Consider the following 17536-nt stretch of genomic DNA (forward strand, 5'->3'; position numbering starts at 1 on the left):
TTCTGTCTCCTTCCCCACTTCAGACCCACGAGCCAGTGGATTCCCGGCTCTTATCAGTCCTGGCAGAGAAATCGTAGCTGCCTGCCAAAGTTCAAACAAATGACTCACGTAGCAAGACTTTCAGCTCTTTGTGAAACGGTTCAGTTAAACTTTTGCTTCCCGTGGTGAGAGCAGTCCCAAAGCTCCTTATATATCCTGTGGGGTGGGGCTCCTGCCCCACCCTTCCTTTTGATGACGCCGCCTCTCTAATCTTCTGAAGTGTGGGTCAAGCCAAGCTTGATTATTATTATTATTATCAGCTGGGTCTGAAGGCGTAGCCTGGGGAAGGGAGGAATCAGGGGATGACGGCCTCATTACGTCCTCCGACTGGTCTGGTTCTGGCTCCTGGAGCCGAGCCACAGGAATCGGTGCTCCCGAGGTAAGCCTTACCGGCCCTTCCCCCTCACTCTCGGAGTCACTTTCGGGCATGGGGCCAGGTTCCGGGACTGGAGTCACAATGTTCTCTTTGGATCTGTTGCTCGAATAAGAGCTCCATGCCCGTCGTTCGTGGTTCGACTACCCGTCCCGGCCAGGAGAGCCCTTTCAAGTGAAAAGCTGAAATCCCAGTTTGCCAAGAGGGTCAGGCAGAGGCGATCTGGGGTGGGGTGGGGTGTGGCGGTTAAGAGAACAGGGGGGGGGAAACAACCCTCCTGATGAAAAAGTCAAATTAGTCTCGGCGGATTTAATTTTGCCGTCCCTGTGCAACCCAAGCCAGCGTTGGTGCAATTGCTAAAAGACGAGCCATTTGATTTGCAACTGCAGCGGCTTCCTGTTTCCGATGGGAACAATCAATAGGAAAACAGGATACACAAGGTGGTGGTGGTGGAGGAATGCAGGGAGGGGCGTTGTCTGGAAAGTGTTTGGGGGGAGCTTTGAGTAATGCCTGCGGGAAGAATTTTGAAGCCTTCGTAGATCATTCATCAACCCAATCCTAGCTTGAGATCTATTAAGACGATAGGTGGTTGTTTTTTTTAACCGTCCTTATTCACAAATGAATAAATTCACAAAGAGGGACACGGTGGCTCAGTGGCTAAAACGCTGGAAAGGTCAGCAGTTCAGCGGTTTGAACCCCTAGTGCCGCATAACGGGGTGAGCTCCCGTTACTTTTCCCAGCTTCTGGGACAACCTAGCAGTTCGAAAGCAGGTAAAAAATGCAAGTAGAAAAAATAGGGACCACCTTTGGTGGGAAGGGAAGAGCATTCCATGCGCCTTTGGCGTTGAGTCATGCCGGCCACAGGACCACGGAGACGTCTTCGGACAGTGCTGGCTCTTTGGCTTTGAAACGGAGATGAGCACCGCCCCCTAGAGTCAGGAACGGCTAGCACTGTATTGTGCGAAAGGAAGCTTTGCCTTTATTCACAAAATGACCAAGTTTGTATATGTGTATCTTGTCTTTTGACACGCCTGCACAAACTTGTTTTTAAGAAGAAACTAGACAGTCACTTGTCTGAAATGGTATCTGCTGCTTGAGCAAGGGGCTGGACTAGAAGACCTCCAAGGTCCCTTCCAGCTCTATTCTGATTTTTGCTATGCAATTGTGCCTCAAGGAACAGCCTCTACAGGCAGTCCTTGACGTATGACCACAATGGAGCTGAAGATTTCTGTTGCTAAGCAGGGCAGTTAAACGGGTTTTGCCCCGTTTTACGACCTTTCTTGGCCACAACTGCGAAGTGGATCGCCACAGCTCTTAAGCGACGAACGCAGTTGTTAAGTGGATCTGGCTTCTCCCACTGAGATGGCTCGTCAGAAGGACGCAAAAAGAGTTGCCAAGCGGCTGATGCCGCAACGGTCGTAAGTGTGAAAAACGGTCATAAAAATCGGCACTGTTTTTTTTTCAGTGGCGGCGTAACTTTGGAACGGTCATTAAACAAACGGCTGTAAAGCCAAGGACTTTTTGTGTTTTTCAACGCACCGACTAGGTTGCAAACTAGCTGGCGTGATTCGGCTCTGCTTTTGACCCAGAAGTCTTCTCAGCAGGAGCCCAATTAATCACAGGACTGATAGATTTATTAGCCGTGCTTAATACTTGTTCAATAAAGGCGCCATCAAAACTTTCCCCCGGCGCTTAATCTGAGGGCTCCCGCTTGCCAATTAATTCCTGTTCTCATCGCGCTCTGTCAACCTGTTGCAATAAGCCTGCAATGGCTGTATTTGCATAACCAGGTTAAAGAACTTTCAAGCTGTTAACCTACAAATCCATGGAAAAGTCTGGTTCAAATGTAAGCTGCTTTTCTGGCCATCTTTGAAATGGGGGGGGGGGATGAATCTACAAACCCAGCATGTTTAGTGACGAATTTGATCCTGACTGTATTACTTTATGAACAACTCAAGGCGGTGAACGTATCTAATTATGTATCTTTCTCTTGCTATTTTTCCTACAACAACAGCCCTGTGAGGTGGGTTGGGCTCAAAGAGAAAGAGAGAAGGACTGGACTACAACTCACAGTCTCCTGGTGATTGGCCCAAAGTCACCCAGTCGGCTTTCATGCCTAAGGCGGGACTAGAACTCCCAGTCTCCTGGTGATTGGCCCAAAGTCACCCAGTCGGCTTTCATGCCTAAAGCGGGACTAGAACTCCCAGTCTCCTGGTGATTGGCCCAAAGTCACCCAGTCGGCTTTCATGCCTATGGTGGGACTAGAACTCCCCATCACCTGGTGATTGGCCCAAAGTCACCCAGTCAGCTTTCATGCCTAAGGTGGAACTAGAACTCCCAGTCACCTGGTTTATAGCCCAAACCACCGAACCAAGCTGGTGGTTAAAATTCAGTGCATTGTATGAACCCCGAAAATGGGCAAAATTAAGACTTATTTGGCAAGTTCAGCTGCTAAAAAGTTGCAGCTTTACCGTGTAGCCCTGCTTCTAAGGATTCCCACAACTGCAAATTAACTTTCAAATAACCCATTTGTTAATAACTTTAACGCATAACTTTCCAGAGTTTTGTGTTTGTGTGTGTGTGTGTTTTTCCTTCCTAGGTGGGAGATATTTCAGGTACAACAACTGAACGAATATATGAATTAACGTGCACACATATGTGTGTGTGCAAAGCCTGCCCACTGGAGTCACTGGGAAGGTGGGGGGCAAAGGTAGGAGGTGTTGCCTTCAGCCCAAGGTTTTTAACAGATTAACAGAGTTGGAAGGGACCTTGTAGGTCATCTAGTCCAGCCCCACCCCCCACCCCATCCCAAGCGGGAGACCTTATGCCATTTTTTGAGTTCGCTCGGCTGTTCCCTATTTGTACATTTTTTCCCCCCATTGTCCTCAACCAGGAAGTGAAGGTGTTTATCGAATTTATGGGCCGCCCAACTTATCGCAAGGTAACTCCGGGGCGGCTGAGGCCATGATTAATTGGCACTTGCATCCAGCTTGTGAACTTTGGTTCTTGGAAAACACAGTCTTCTCTTGCGTGACCTTCTCTTGTGGCTCCTTTGGGGTTTGGATCCGGTCTTACCACCTCTGGGAGAAAGCCTTGCAAAGTACGCCTCACAGAACATAGCATAAAAAATGTCATTTTATTCTTTATTGTCAATTCCCTCCCCCCCTCCCCCCCCGTGGGACTCTGGCGCCCATTAAAAACGTAATGCTGCTGCCTGCTCTCAAAAGTACCCGCATACATACCACAAATATAGATAAGGGATATGCATACATAGGTGTATAGCTACACCCTAATATGTAAATACATATAAATATTAATCACTATCCATCCTGAATGCATAGCAGAAAAAAGGAAGTTTTGAGAGTTCACAAGGTTGATAAAACAGTGGCTGAACCAGGAGGTTCCGCTTCCAGGAAGCAAGGAACAGGACGTGTATCAAGGTTGGCGGGGACCCTGGAGGTCATCCAGTCCGACCCCCAGCTCGAGCAGGAGACCAATACCATTCCGGACAAATCAGTGAATCCGAAAACATCCAGGGACGAGCCTTGACAATCCATAAATTTAAACAGTACAATACCACTGGTCGTCTTAATTGGACTGTTTAAATTATTAAAGGGGACTAATCGTTTTAAGATCACCGAACATGGGGACTGCAGCCAAGGAATTAAAAGAGGCTTCCTCAGGGAGGAAAGCCGTGGCAAATCTAGACAGCATACTAAAAAGCAGAGACATCACCCTGCCAACAAAAGTGCGTAGAGTCAAGGCGATGGTTTTCCCAGTTGCAATGGATGGCTGTGAAAGTTGGACCACAAGGAAGGCTGAGTGCCAAAGAATGGAGGCCTTTGAACGCTGGTGCTGGAGAAGACTCCTGCGAGTCCCTTGGACTGCAAGGCCATTCAACCGGTCAGTCCTAGAGGACATCAACCCTGACTGCTCTTTAGAAGGCCAGATCCTGAAGAGGAAACTCAAATCCTTTGGCCACCCAATGAGAAGGAGAAGAGAAGAATGCTGGGAATGATGGAGGGCAAAAGAAGAAGAAGGGGACAACAGAGAAGGAGGTGGCAGGAGCTTAAATGGACTCCAGAGGATGGTAGAGGACAGGAAGGCCTGGAGGAATGTGGTCCATGGGGGTCGCGATTTGACTTCGCAACTAACAACCATCAATTGTTTTAAATCCATAGATTCTTAAACTATCCTTCCCGGAATTTCTTACCACTGGCCACGCTGGTTGGAAGCTAAACCGTCATCTGCTTAGCAGCTATTATCTCCCCCTCCCAGCCTTTTGTGCCGTATTTTTCCTTCTTTCTTCTACTTTTCTAACTTTTCTTTTTTTTTCCTCTCTGCATACCTGCCTCAAAATGAAACTTAAATAAAAATGCCTTGTTTTTTTTAAAAAAAAAAAAAACGAAGAGCGTTCCTCTATCTAATCGCGACTTTTCTTCTAATGGGATGCTGTTTCGACGCGCTGCTGTCCCGCCTCAAGTGGCCGTGAGTTCCACCTTAGCTATGCCCCTGCTCAGCACAATCCTTTGCTAGGACCTCTGGCCACTGACCCTAATTAATAGGGATATTAAATTGGAAGGCTGGATGGGAAACCTTCTCTGCTTTTGATCCTCGCCCCGCTTGGTTTGCAAAATCCTTCTTCTTCAGAAGAAGGCGGCGGAGGAATTAAATCGGATGGAACGATCCCGGTGACCAAACAGTTATGTGGAAGGTTACGCCCAGGTGCTTGGTGGGGTGATTATCATAATTTGAGACGTGTTTGTCCCATGAAGGCGTGCCTTTGTTTGTGCTTTGGGGTGTGTGAGTGTGTTCGTGCGTGTTGGCCGGGCCTTGCACTTGGATCAAAGTTTCCTTCGTTTAAAAGACGGGGCGGCTAGTGATACAGTCCTGAAGGCGTATCCTGGATGGCAAAAGATTTGATCCCTTACACAGGGAAAAATGCTTCTATGTCAGGTCGGCATTCAATGTGTTTCGCGTTCGAAAGCAAGGTGCCCTCGGCGCACCGCTTAGCTTTCGAATGAAAAAAAGCTCGTTTTAAAATCAAATCACGTCCCGACTAATTAATCTCAGGAAGGAACCAAGAGCTGATGAGAGAGGGCAGCCGCCTCGGACAGAAAACCAGGACAGGGGCTGCAGACTTCATGAGTCACTTCCGGCCATTCATAGAGTGGACATTGGTAAGAGGGTATGTAGGGGGCCGAGTAGAGGGAGACCCGTCTGGATGGACGGAGGAGTAGGAACAAGACAAAACAGGATAGCTGGGCCTTAATCCAGGTTGCTTAAGGAAAGAACCAAGGGTGACCTCGGACAGTCCGAAAGTTTTTGAGTTTTTCACGTAGAAAAGGGGGCCTTGGAGGTCATCCGATCCAACCTCCTGCTAGAGCAGGAGACCCGATTTCATTCCGGACAAAGGGTTACCCAACGTCTGTTTGGAAACTTCCAGGGGTTGGAGCACCCGCAACTTCTGGTGGCAAGTTGTTCCACTGGTTAATTGCCCCCAAGTGTCAGGAAATTTCTCCTCTGTTCTAAAGTTGCTTCTCTCCTTGATTAGTTTCCATCGGTTGCTTCCTGTCCTGCCCGAGACCCGTCTGGATAGACGGAGGAGTAGGAACAAGACAAAACAGGATAGCTGGGCCTTAATCCAGGTTGCTTAAGGAAAGAACCAAGGGTGACCTCGGACAGTCCGAAAGTTTTTGAGTTTTTCACGTAGAAAAGGGGGCCTTGGAGGTCATCCGATCCAACCTCCTGCTAGAGCAGGAGACCCGATTTCATTCCGGACAAAGGGTTGCCCAACGTCTGTTTGGAAACTTCCAGGGGTTGGAGCACCCGCAACTTCTGGTGGCAAGTTGTTCCACTGGTTAATTGCCCGCAAGTGTCAGGAAATTTCTCCTCTGTTCTAAAGTTGCTTCTCTCCTTGATTAGTTTCCATCGGTTGCTTCCTGTCCTGCCCTCAGGGGCTTTGGAGAACAGGTTGACCCCAGCCCCTTAAATATTGGAACACTGATATCAAGTCACCTCCCCCTAGTTATTTGGCCCTCTTTGGCTTTAACAGACTTAACAGAAAAAACGGAGTTTCCATCCGTTGCTTCTTGTCCTGCCCTCAGGTGCTTTGGAGAACAGGTAGATCCCCCCCTTCTTCTCCGTGACAGCCCCTCAAATATTGGAAGGCGCCTATCACGTCACCCCTAGTCCTTTGGCCCTCTCTGAATTTCCTAAACTGTGGACATCTGTAGAAAAAAAAACTTCCTTTTTTGGGGCGGTAATATCGCACTGGCAAGGGGACAGAAATTGCAGAAATTTCTGTGCAGAAATGGACAAACGCTAAAAATAAAAGATAAAGGAGAGACAGAATACTATGCTACATGGGACAGCTTCCATCAAGGGTTAGAAACACGAGATAGAAGTTTGAAGGCGAAAGAATCGGGTTAAGTGGACATGGAAAGAGACATTATGTAGGTATTCGAATGTAGGTATTAGAAAAAGATAAGTTGACATACTGGAATATGATGGTTAGAAATTACTGTACTACATTAAAAGTAAAGGTTCCCCTCGCACGTATGTGCTAGTCGTTCCCGACTCTAGGGGGCGGTGCTCATCTCCGTTTCAAAGCCGAAGAGCCGGCGCTGTCCGAAGACGTCTCCGTGGTCATGTGGCCGGCATGACTCAACGCCAAAGGCACACGGAACGCTGTTCTCTTCCCACCAAAGGTGGCCCCTATTTTTCTACTTGCATTTTTTACCTGCTTTCGAACTGCTAGGTTGGCAGAAGCTGGGACAAGTCACGGGAGCTCACCCCTTTACGTGGCACTAGGGATTCGAACCGTTGAGCTTCCGACCTTTCGATCAACAAGCTCAGCATCTTAGCCACTAAGCCACCTTTATGCAACACTAGCACTGTTTAAAATAGTAAATATGTTATTTTGTTTTTAACCTTCGTTTCATGGCAAGTGGAACCGCCAGGACAATGACTCTGTATTCAATATATTTATATGTAAGCAATAAAAATATATTTATTTATTTATTTTTTTTAAAAAAAGAAATGGCAGAGGGCAGCTTGGGCTGCAATGCTCTGAGAAAAACAGAAAGACTTGTCCACGTTCTGCAACGTTGCACCAGAACTGTGCCGCCCTGTTTACAGTTCGTACCTGAATTCCTGCCCTTGAACCCTCTCCAAGCTCCACCTTTCACTATTCTGCACCGAGGCCAAACATGACGTTGGCTGCCAAAATATTATATATACGAGGTAGAAGTTGGAAGGCGAAAGAATATATATATAGGATGTCACCACCACACATCCACCCAGAAAGCAGACCCAAAGCCACACTGATCATGAAGCACGACCAAGGACCAGAAGCCAGACCGCAGCTGCAACATTAGCCATTTCAAACCCCTCCAATCCATACATGCAGCAGACTGACACCCACTATGAAGATGTAGCACGACCACGAAGCCAAACAACAGCAATGCAGCTCACCAGCTCAAATCCCCCTGCAACACCGACTAAACTGAGCACAACCAACTCCCCACCCAAACAGGACACACCCCCAGCCAATCAGAGCACAAAAAAACCCCCATCCAATCAGAGCACAACCAAGCTCCCACCCAATCAGTTCAAACCCCCACTAGCAGTTAAAAGGAAGAAACAGCTGCGATCACACATTGCTCCCAGAAGCACGAAGCTGAAGCCTGAAGATGACGAATGAGACTTCGTCGAAACGTCGCCAAGACACTTCCAATTTTACGGGAGAAAACCCGAATAACCAAAGACCTACAAACATGAAACCTCAGAAAACATATATATATATATATATATATTTGTTTTCTGAGGTTTTTGTATGTAGGTCTTTGGTTATTCGGTTTTCTAAAATTGGAAGTGTCTACGAAGTCTCATTCGTCATCTTCAGGCTTCAGCTTGCTCTGGGAGCAATTGTGATTGCAGCTGTTTCTTCCTTTAACTGCTAGTGGGGTTTGAACTGATTGGGTGGGAGCTATTGTGCTCTGATTGGATGGAGGTTTGTGCTCTGATTGGCTGGGGTGTGTCCTGTTTGGTGCTGCTGTGCTCAGATTAGTCTGAGTTGCAGGGGGATTTGAGCTGGTGAGCTGCATAGCTGTTGTTTGGCTTTGTGGTGGTGCTACATCTTCATAGTGGGTGTCTGTCTGCTGTATGTATGGATGTATGTATGGATGTATGTATGTATGTATGAAATCCCATGCACCGCCTGCCCCACCACATACATTGGACAAACCAACAGAAGAATAAATGCACGCATTGAAGAACACAAGAACTCATTCAAAAAAGAGGAACCAACTTCTTCCCTGGTCCAACACTTTAAAGTCACAGGACACGATATTGACTTTAAAAAGACCAGAACTATCGCCAAAACTGAACACTTTAACAACAGAATAATCAGAGAAGCCATCGAGATAGAAAAACGCCCACACAGCATGAACAAACGAGATGATACCTCCCGCCTACCAGCCATTTGGAAACCCGCCCTTATTGACAAACGAGTCCCTAACACGAGGAATGACACCAGACCCACACTCACGAGGTCCACACAGGATGTCACCACCGCACATCCACCCAGAAAGCAGACCCAAACCCACACTGATCATGAAGCACGACCAAGGACCAGAAGCCAGACCGCAGCTGCAACATTAGCCATTTCAAACCCCTCCAATCCATATATGCAGCAGACTGACACCCACTATGAAGATGTAGCACCACCACAAAGCCAAACAACAGCTATGCAGCTCACCAGCTCAAATCCCCCTGCAACTCAAGACTAATCTGAGCACAACCAAGCCCCCACCCAAACAGGACACACACCCAGCCAATCAGAGCACAAAAAAAACAAAAAACCATCCAATCAGAGCACAGCCAAGCTCCCACCCAATCAGTTCAAACCCTCACTAGCAGTTAAAAAGGAAGAAACAGCTGCAATCACACATTGCTCCCAGAAGCACGAAGCTGAAGCCTGAAGATGACGAATGAGACTTCGTCGAAACGTTGCCAAGACACTTCCAATTTTACGCGGGAGAAAACCCGAATAACCAAAGACCTACATATATATATATATATATATATATATATATATATATATATATATATATATAGAGAGAGAGAGAGAGAGAGAGAGAGAGAGAGAGAGAGAGGAGGAGGGAGGAGGGAGGAGGGAGGGAGGAGGAGGAGGGGGAGGGAGGGAGAGAGAGAGAGAGAGAGAGAGAGAGAGAGAGAGAGAGAGAGAGAGAGAGAGAGAGAGAGAGAGAGAGAGAGAGCTAGCTCAGCTTTCAACTGCCCAAGCCGGTTATCGAGCCAAACTTGACTTGTCATTTCAAGCCACTGCAAAAGCTGGCAAATAAACCGAGAGATTTAAAGGACAATGTTTGCTAAAACCCCTTTTTTTCTTCTTCTTCTTCTTCTTTTATTTGCCGTTTTTTCCATTAAGGAGGAAAGAGAATGAATAAACCCACGTTTGTGGTTCATTAAATAAAGAGAAGTAAGTCTGTGTGTGTTTGTGTTTGAGGGAGGGGGCTAATCTTGCTTTATATCTGTCTTTAGGCTGTTCATCACTGGAGGCTTTCAAGAAGAGACTGGACTGCCGACTGTCAGAAATGGTGTCGGGTCTCCTGCTTGGGCGGGGGTGGGGGTTGGACTAGATGACCTCCAAGGTCCCTTCCAACTCCATTGTTCTATATTCGATGGAACAGAAGTTGCCTTCAGCAGTTACGGGAGTTTTATCACTGGAGGCTTTCAAGAAGAGACTGGACTGCCCTCTGTCAGAAATGGAGTTGGGTCTCCTGCTTGGGCAGGGGGTTGGACTAGATGACCCTACAAGGTCCCTTCCAACTCTGGTTAATCTGTAAACATCTTTCCTACCAGCGGCTCACATGCAGGATGCAGCTAGCCCTCGACTTACGACCACAATTGATTATTATTATTATTTATTAAATAATTCCCCCTCCCCCAGGTTTCTGTTGCTAAGTGAGACGTTTAAAGGAGTTTTGCCCCATTTTTACGACCGGTCTTGTCACTGCCGTTAAGCGAATCGCTGCAGTTAGTCACACGGTTGCGAAGTGAACCTTTGCTGGTCAGAAGGTCGCCAAAGGGGATCACGTGACCAACACCAACACCCCCAGGACATTTGCAACCGTCATAAGTGTGAGTCATACATGTCAAGCGCCTGAATTTTGATCACCTGACCTGTGGGGATGCCGCAACAGTGTGGAAAAACAGTCCTAGGAGGGTTTTTTTTTCCAGTGATGTTGCAACTTCGAACGGTCACTAAATGAACTGTTGTAAGTCAAGGACCCACCTGTATATTTAGCCGTATATATTTAATTTAAAACAATTGATCGACGAAAGAGCTCAGCTCCCAGAGCTGTGGGTGCTCCATCGCTGGAGGCTTTAAAAAACAGACTGCACAATCTTTTGATCGGGATGGTGTAAAGTCTTGAGCAGGGGTTGGACTAGAAGGCCTCCGATGTCCCTTCCAGGCCTACGTTCTTAAGTTCTGTGTTCGGCAGCTCTCTGCACGTGGATCCTTGCATTAGCCACCGAAGAACAATAACGCAAATAATATTTCATCTGTAGCTAGGAGATCTTCGGTAGAGAAGGGCACCAAAGCAGCAGCCAGCCGGCCGGCCAACCAATGCCCCTTCCTGCAGCTGTTTCATGCATTCCAAGATTGGTCTTGGATTAGACACACTAGATAAGATTAGAGAGCTCCCTGGTGGAGTTAAGGAGCTGGAGAATATGAGAGGGAGGGGGGGGGAAAGAAAATATTTGACTGCAGGCTATACAGCGAGAAGGAGGAGGAGGAGGAGGAGGAGGAGGAAGAGGAAGCTTCATCTTAAGTTAGAAAACAACACTGGAGATATTTCTTCCAACTTTTGAGAACTTCGGCCAACTTCAGAGCTGCAGAGTTTTGTCGAAAAGGAAATGAATTCTGGTGCCACCTCATGGCCGAAAATTGGACATTTCTGATCGAAAAGTGAAGAGGGATTGAAGCTCAGACGTCAAAACAGTTTATTCCAGCCAGAGGTTTTGTGTGGGGTGAATGCCAGGAAAAATTCGCTTCAGTATTCTTGCCCTAAGAAAACAAGGCTGGCCTGAAATGATTGGAGAAGGACTGAAAATTAAAAATAAAGAAAGAAAGAACAGAATAAAGTCAAGGACGACCTGAAGTCGATTTCACACAATTGCTTTGTGGCCCTTTCTACCACAAGTGGAAAATTCCCCTCAAAGTTTACCTTTGCGCATGGCGGCCTTTCCATAGCAACGTCCTATAAGGTGTAACAACATCAGCAGTTTCATAGTGAGCTGCGACTGAAACGGACCTTGGCCCCAGCAGATAATAAGGGTTATCTATATAATTCACCCCGACTTATCTATTCTGTGCTGTTTTAACCAAATTGCATCATTCGTTGGACTAAGTACGAGGTTGTTTATTAGTACTAAAATTGTGGGTTGTTTTCTTGCAGACGTTTTTATGACCCAACTAGGTAACATCATCAGTGCTAAAAGGGAATGGGGATTGTGGAGAGGAGGAAGAGGAGGGAGGAAGGAGGAGGAAGGAGAATAGAATAGAATAGAATAGAATAGAATAGAATAGAATAGAATAGAATAGAATAGAATAGAATAGAATAGAATAGAATTTTATTGGCCAAGTGTGATTGGACACACAAGGAATTTGTTTTGGTGCATATGCTCTCAGTGTACATAAAAGAAAAGAAAAAAAATACCTTCATCAAAGGTACAACATTTACAACACAAATGATGGTCATAGGTTGCAATTTAACCCTTAATGATAGCAACAAAAAGTTACAGTCATACAGTCATAAGTGGAAAGAGATTGGTGATGAAAACGATGAGAAGATTAATATTAATAAATAGATTTAGTAAATAGTTTGACAGTGTTGAGGGAATTATTTGTTTAGCAGAGTGATGGCCTTCGGGAAAAAATTGTTATTGTGTCTAGTTGTTCTGGTGTGCAGTGCTCTATAGCGTCGTTTTGAGGGTAGGAGTTGAAACAGTTTATGTCCAGGACGTGAGGGATCTGTAAATATTTTCACAGTCCTCTTCTTGATTCGTGCAGTATACAGGTCTTCAATGTAAGGCAGGTTGGTTGTTTTCTTGTAGGCGTTTCATGACCCAACTAGGTAACATCAGCAGTGCTAGAAGGGAATGGGGATTGTGGAGAGGAGGATGAGGAGGAAGGAAGGAAGGAGGAGGAAGGAGAAAGGGAGGAGGAGGAATGTGGGGTCCTTGGTGCTCTCTGTGCTTGGTTGTTTCCTTGCAGACGTTTCATGACCCAACTAAGTAACATCTTCAGTGCTAGAAGGAAGGGGGGTTGCTCTCTGTTTATATACGGTAGTTTCATGTGTTGGTGGGAGGTGTGGTATTTTTCCTTGGTAGTTCCTTGATTAGACTGTCATTTACTGCTTGTTTGTTTGTCAGAGTTGATCATTCCTTGATTAGGGTATTGTTAACTGCTTGATTATTTGTCTGGTATTAAGCCCTGCTTATCTAGCTGTTGATTGCTGATGGAGGACGCATCCTGGTGTTTTCGTTTCCTTTCTAGCTTGTTTATTGTCTCTACTGAAGGATGGAGGAAATGTTGTTTATCTCTATGTACCTGTGGATAGCAGATTTGTCCTGAGTGCCATGTGGAACGGGATCGAATTCTTTATTGGTCAAGTGTGATTGGACACACACAAGGAATTTATCTCTGGTGCACAGTGTATAGATTTTTACACAATTTTACTAGCAGTTTTTGAAACGACAGTTAGGACTGGCCGCGTATTGTGGAAGCTCGGAGAGAGGCAAGGATTTCCTAGTTCAAACCTGAGCTACAACTTTTATTAGTTCTAAAATTAGTTTTTTTAGAATGAGCTCAAATGAGTTCTCCTGAACCCTCCGTTTCTTAGGGTGCAGTCACCTCTTCCACCAGGTTTTCATATGTTTAAAAAAAAAAACATTCTTGAGCAAACTGGTCTTTGTTTTACTAACCATTTTTGTCGCATCATCCAAAAGGATTGTTTTTTTCCCCAGCCAAAGAGGTTGTAGAAAAAATGCTTTTAAAAGGTTCTGACGATCCCAGCTGAGCCGCGTGATCATCAGAGGCTTTTTTTTTTACTTTTAAAAGCATTTTTTCAGCCGAAGAAAAAAATGCTTTTAAAAGTTTTTTTTAAAAAAAAAAAACCTCTGATGATCGCGCGGCTCAGCTGGGCATGGGCGGGAGTGGGGGGGGGGCAAGGATTTTTGCTACCGGTTCTCCGAACCACCCGCTGCCATAGCTACCGGATCGAGCGATCCGGTCTGAACCGGGAGCATTTCACCCCTGTTGTGAGTCTTAAGACACTGCCTGGGGGACATCGCTATTAACATAACATAATAACAGAGTTGGAAGGGATCTTAACTGCTACTGGATTTGATTTTAATCCCTATTTTGACCATTTGCTGCCTGTTTGACAGGAACATCGCTATCCACTTGTGCTATCCACTGGAGATGCCGTTAAATTAAATTAAACAGATTTGTTGTTTGCAACTGAGAATGCTTTGCTGAATTTCACCATCGCTATCCAACCCTATACCACCACATGACATTTATTCGTGAAATCAAATCTTTCTTATTTCCCATAAGGTCATTTCCCTTCTCTCTGCACCGTGATTTTTTTTCCCCCCTTGTTCGTTATCGTTAATTCTTGGCCTTGTCATCGTTCGTCACTAGCGTTACCTGTACTGCCCTCAAATTAAAACCCTCAACCTCTACCTCACTTCCACTTCAAACATCCTCAAACTGAAGCATCAGACGTGTTTGTAAACTACAAACGGTAGTTAGGACGTGAAGCAGAGTGGCATCACACACAATTAAATGCAGCTCTTGCACAAAGTACACAAACACTTCTTCGCTGTATAACTCACTTCTCACCGACGCAATGCACATTTTGTAATGTTGATAATAACAGGAGTCTGGGTTTTACTGAACTGCAGTAAAAAATTCCTGCCACTACAAGCGCCAGCGCACAAACTTTAAAATAATGCTCTGCTTTGTTTTCAATCACAACTTCTCAAGCCACTCCGATTTGGAAAGCTTCATATATTATATAGACCAGGGGTCCCCAACCTTTCGGACCTCAGGGACCACTAAATTCATAATTTTAAATCCCACGGACCACTAATATGATCTGCCTAATGACCGGCTGGGTGGACCTGGCTAGGGGGTCATCTGACTGGGTGGGCACGGTAAACTCGATGTCACTCAAATTGACGGGCGCCTCGCCAGTCTCTACTTGCCCCTCCCCTCCCTGCCTGCCCGCCAAGGCTCCTTAGGGCCCCAACAGGAAGCAGTTGTTGGAGCTAAGCAGCCACCATGAGAAAGAAGTGGGCAAAACAGCTCAGTTCAAATTGGGTCTGACCGAGAAGGAGGCTCAGCAGAAGCACCTCACTGAGGACTAGGAGCATAGGCTTTCCAAGCAGAGGGTGACCACTGTTTGTTTATTTATTTTATTTTATTTTATTTATTTTATTTTATTTATTAAATTTTTATACCACCCTTCTCCTGAAGGACTCAGGGCGGTTTACAGCCATAGTAAAAACAACAGAAATATACACATAAAACCATAATTAAAACACTTATTACACAAATGGCCGAATTAAAACATTTAGAATAAAACCCCATAAATTATAAAATATTAAAACATTAAAACTAATTAAAATCCTATGCCAGTCCTGCGCGAACAAACAAATAGGTCTTCAGGTCGCGGCGGAAAGTCCGAAGGTCCGGCAGTTGCCGAAGTCCAGGGGGAAGTTCGTTCCAAAGGGTGGAACTGTTATAGAGCATGAAAACAGCGAGGAAACAGAATAATGCACAGGCCGCATTCATAACAGTTCATTAGTTATAGGGGCTTTTTTGCTTGAAAGAAGCAAATGAAAGATCATTTCTGGGTATGTGAGGATTAAAAAAGGACAAAGAGGCTGGGAAAAGAATGATAATTACAGTACTCGATAGGAAGAAAGGCAGAAGATGATGGATAGATACAGAATACCTCTTAATATGGGATTTGTCTTACTAAAGATTAGAAATCAGAGCTAGAAATTAGAAATTGGGAAAATGTTATTATACAGACTGTCACATGGTATAAGTTACTATAAGTTAGTATAATTACTATGTATATGTAAAGGTTAGAAGTTGAAAGACCACTACTACGCATGCTTAAATAGTAACGGTTAAGAGATGATGGATAGATACGTAATACTTCTCAATATGGGAATTGTTGTATTAGAGGTTAGAAAAAAGAGTCAAAAAGTAGAAACTGGGAAAACATTACTATGTACACTGCTACAAAATATAATACATTATAACTACAATGTATATGTACCTAAATCTTAGAACTTGAACAATTATCATCACGTTTACCTAAACAGTATTATTAGTAGTAGTATTTTGTATAAAGTAAATTGACCCGGACAATGTACTGTTTACTAAGCAATCATATAGGGTTAAAGAAAAAAAACATAAATGCATCATTAAAAAGAAAGAGAGAAGATATAACATGTTGTCGTTCTTTCTTTTTCTCTTTGTCTTACTTTATTTTTTGTTCTGCTTTGTATATATTTTACTGCACTGAAAAATTCTAATTTATTTATTAAATATATATGCCACCCATCTTGCTTAGAGGAAACTCATACACACACACACACACACACACATATATATATAAATATACAATATATATATTATATATAACAATATTACATACCCCTATAATGCCTTAATTTGGGGTGGAGTCGGGGCGATAGATATATGTATAATGTATCAATATCAATTTTTCAATACACTGAAATTATATAAACCAGTAAAAGGTAGGAACCAAGAAAAAAGAGAGAAAAAGATGGGGAATGAAATATATATATATATATATATGTATGTATGTATGTATGTATGTATGTATGTATGTATGTATGTAGGTCTATATATATATTCTGAGGTTTTCGCGGGTGTTTGTATGTAGGTCTTTGGCCATTCGGATTTTCTCCCACGTAAAATTGGAAGTGTCTTGGCGACGTTTTGACGAAGTCCCATTCGTCATCCTCAGGCTAGGTTTGTGCTGCTAGGAAGTGCTGCTTTTTCTCCTAGAAGCACGAAGCTGTAAACACCTAGCCTGAAGATGACGAATGGGACTTCGTCGAAACATCGCCAAGACACTTCCAATCTTACGCAGGAGAAAACCCGAATGGCCAAAGACAGACAGACAGACAGACAGACAGACATATATATATATATATATATATATATATAGCAGCGAGATAGTGAAGGATCGCCTATTTTTTATACATAATTTTTTTTGTTTTGTATCACAAATTCCATTTCTACATTGAAAAGTGTATTTTCTAGGCGTCCAAAGTGTTAAAATACAAACACCTGCTTTTTTTATATACATAAATATTTTTTTTATTGTTTTGCATCACAAATTCCATTTCTATATTGAAGAGTGTTGTTTTCTAGGTGTCCAAAGTGTTAAAATACAAAAGCCTAGATTTTAATTGGATTAAATCGAAATGTACATTTTATGTAAACTTGTACAGACATTATACAGAAATCATTAAAAAGGGATTAATCCCCATTAGCTCATACTCAGCCCTTTTATTATTCTTAACACGCATTTATACAGGCATTTTTGGGACGTGCATAATATGCAATAGAAACAGGCTCTGCATATACACTTACCTATTAGGCGCCTCGCACGTAAACAACACCCACGTGGCTTTGGAGATCAAAGCAAACATCTCGGAAACTCCGCCTCCCGACCAGCAGGGAATACACCTCTTTACCATTAGTAGATCTATGCGGACTTGGGGGAAAAACACCGTTTCGGAGCCGGAAGTGCCGTTAAAAAGCGGTTTACCGTCCCGACGGAGAAACGACGGGATTTTAAACCACTCGAGAGAGAGAGAGAGAGACCCCCGTCACCCCATCGCTCGCTTTTCCCTCCCGGTCCCGTTCGGAGCGGGAGCGAAGCCGCGGCCGAGGCGAGCAAGGCCTAAGGGAAGAGTGAAGGGGGGGACAGAGAGAGAAAGGGAGGGTTACGTCACTTCCGCCGCGCGCCGCGCCTTGCG

At 44.6% G+C, this 17536-nt stretch overlaps 1 long non-coding RNA gene across 1 annotated transcript in view; it reads right to left on the reverse strand.

Annotated features, from left to right (window-relative positions):
• LOC131186376 (uncharacterized) overlaps positions 1–17395 on the reverse strand; it is an 81803-nt gene extending 64408 nt beyond the window's left edge. Inside the window, exon 1 of the long non-coding RNA XR_009152367.1 lies at positions 17148–17395. This is a non-coding gene — a long non-coding RNA (uncharacterized LOC131186376). The remainder of the gene's footprint in view (positions 1–17147) is intronic.
• Positions 17396–17536: the final 141 nt, after the last annotated feature.

This window comes from Ahaetulla prasina, chromosome 17, assembly GCF_028640845.1.
Source record: "Ahaetulla prasina isolate Xishuangbanna chromosome 17, ASM2864084v1, whole genome shotgun sequence".
Classification (NCBI taxonomy): domain Eukaryota; kingdom Metazoa; phylum Chordata; class Lepidosauria; order Squamata; family Colubridae; genus Ahaetulla; species Ahaetulla prasina.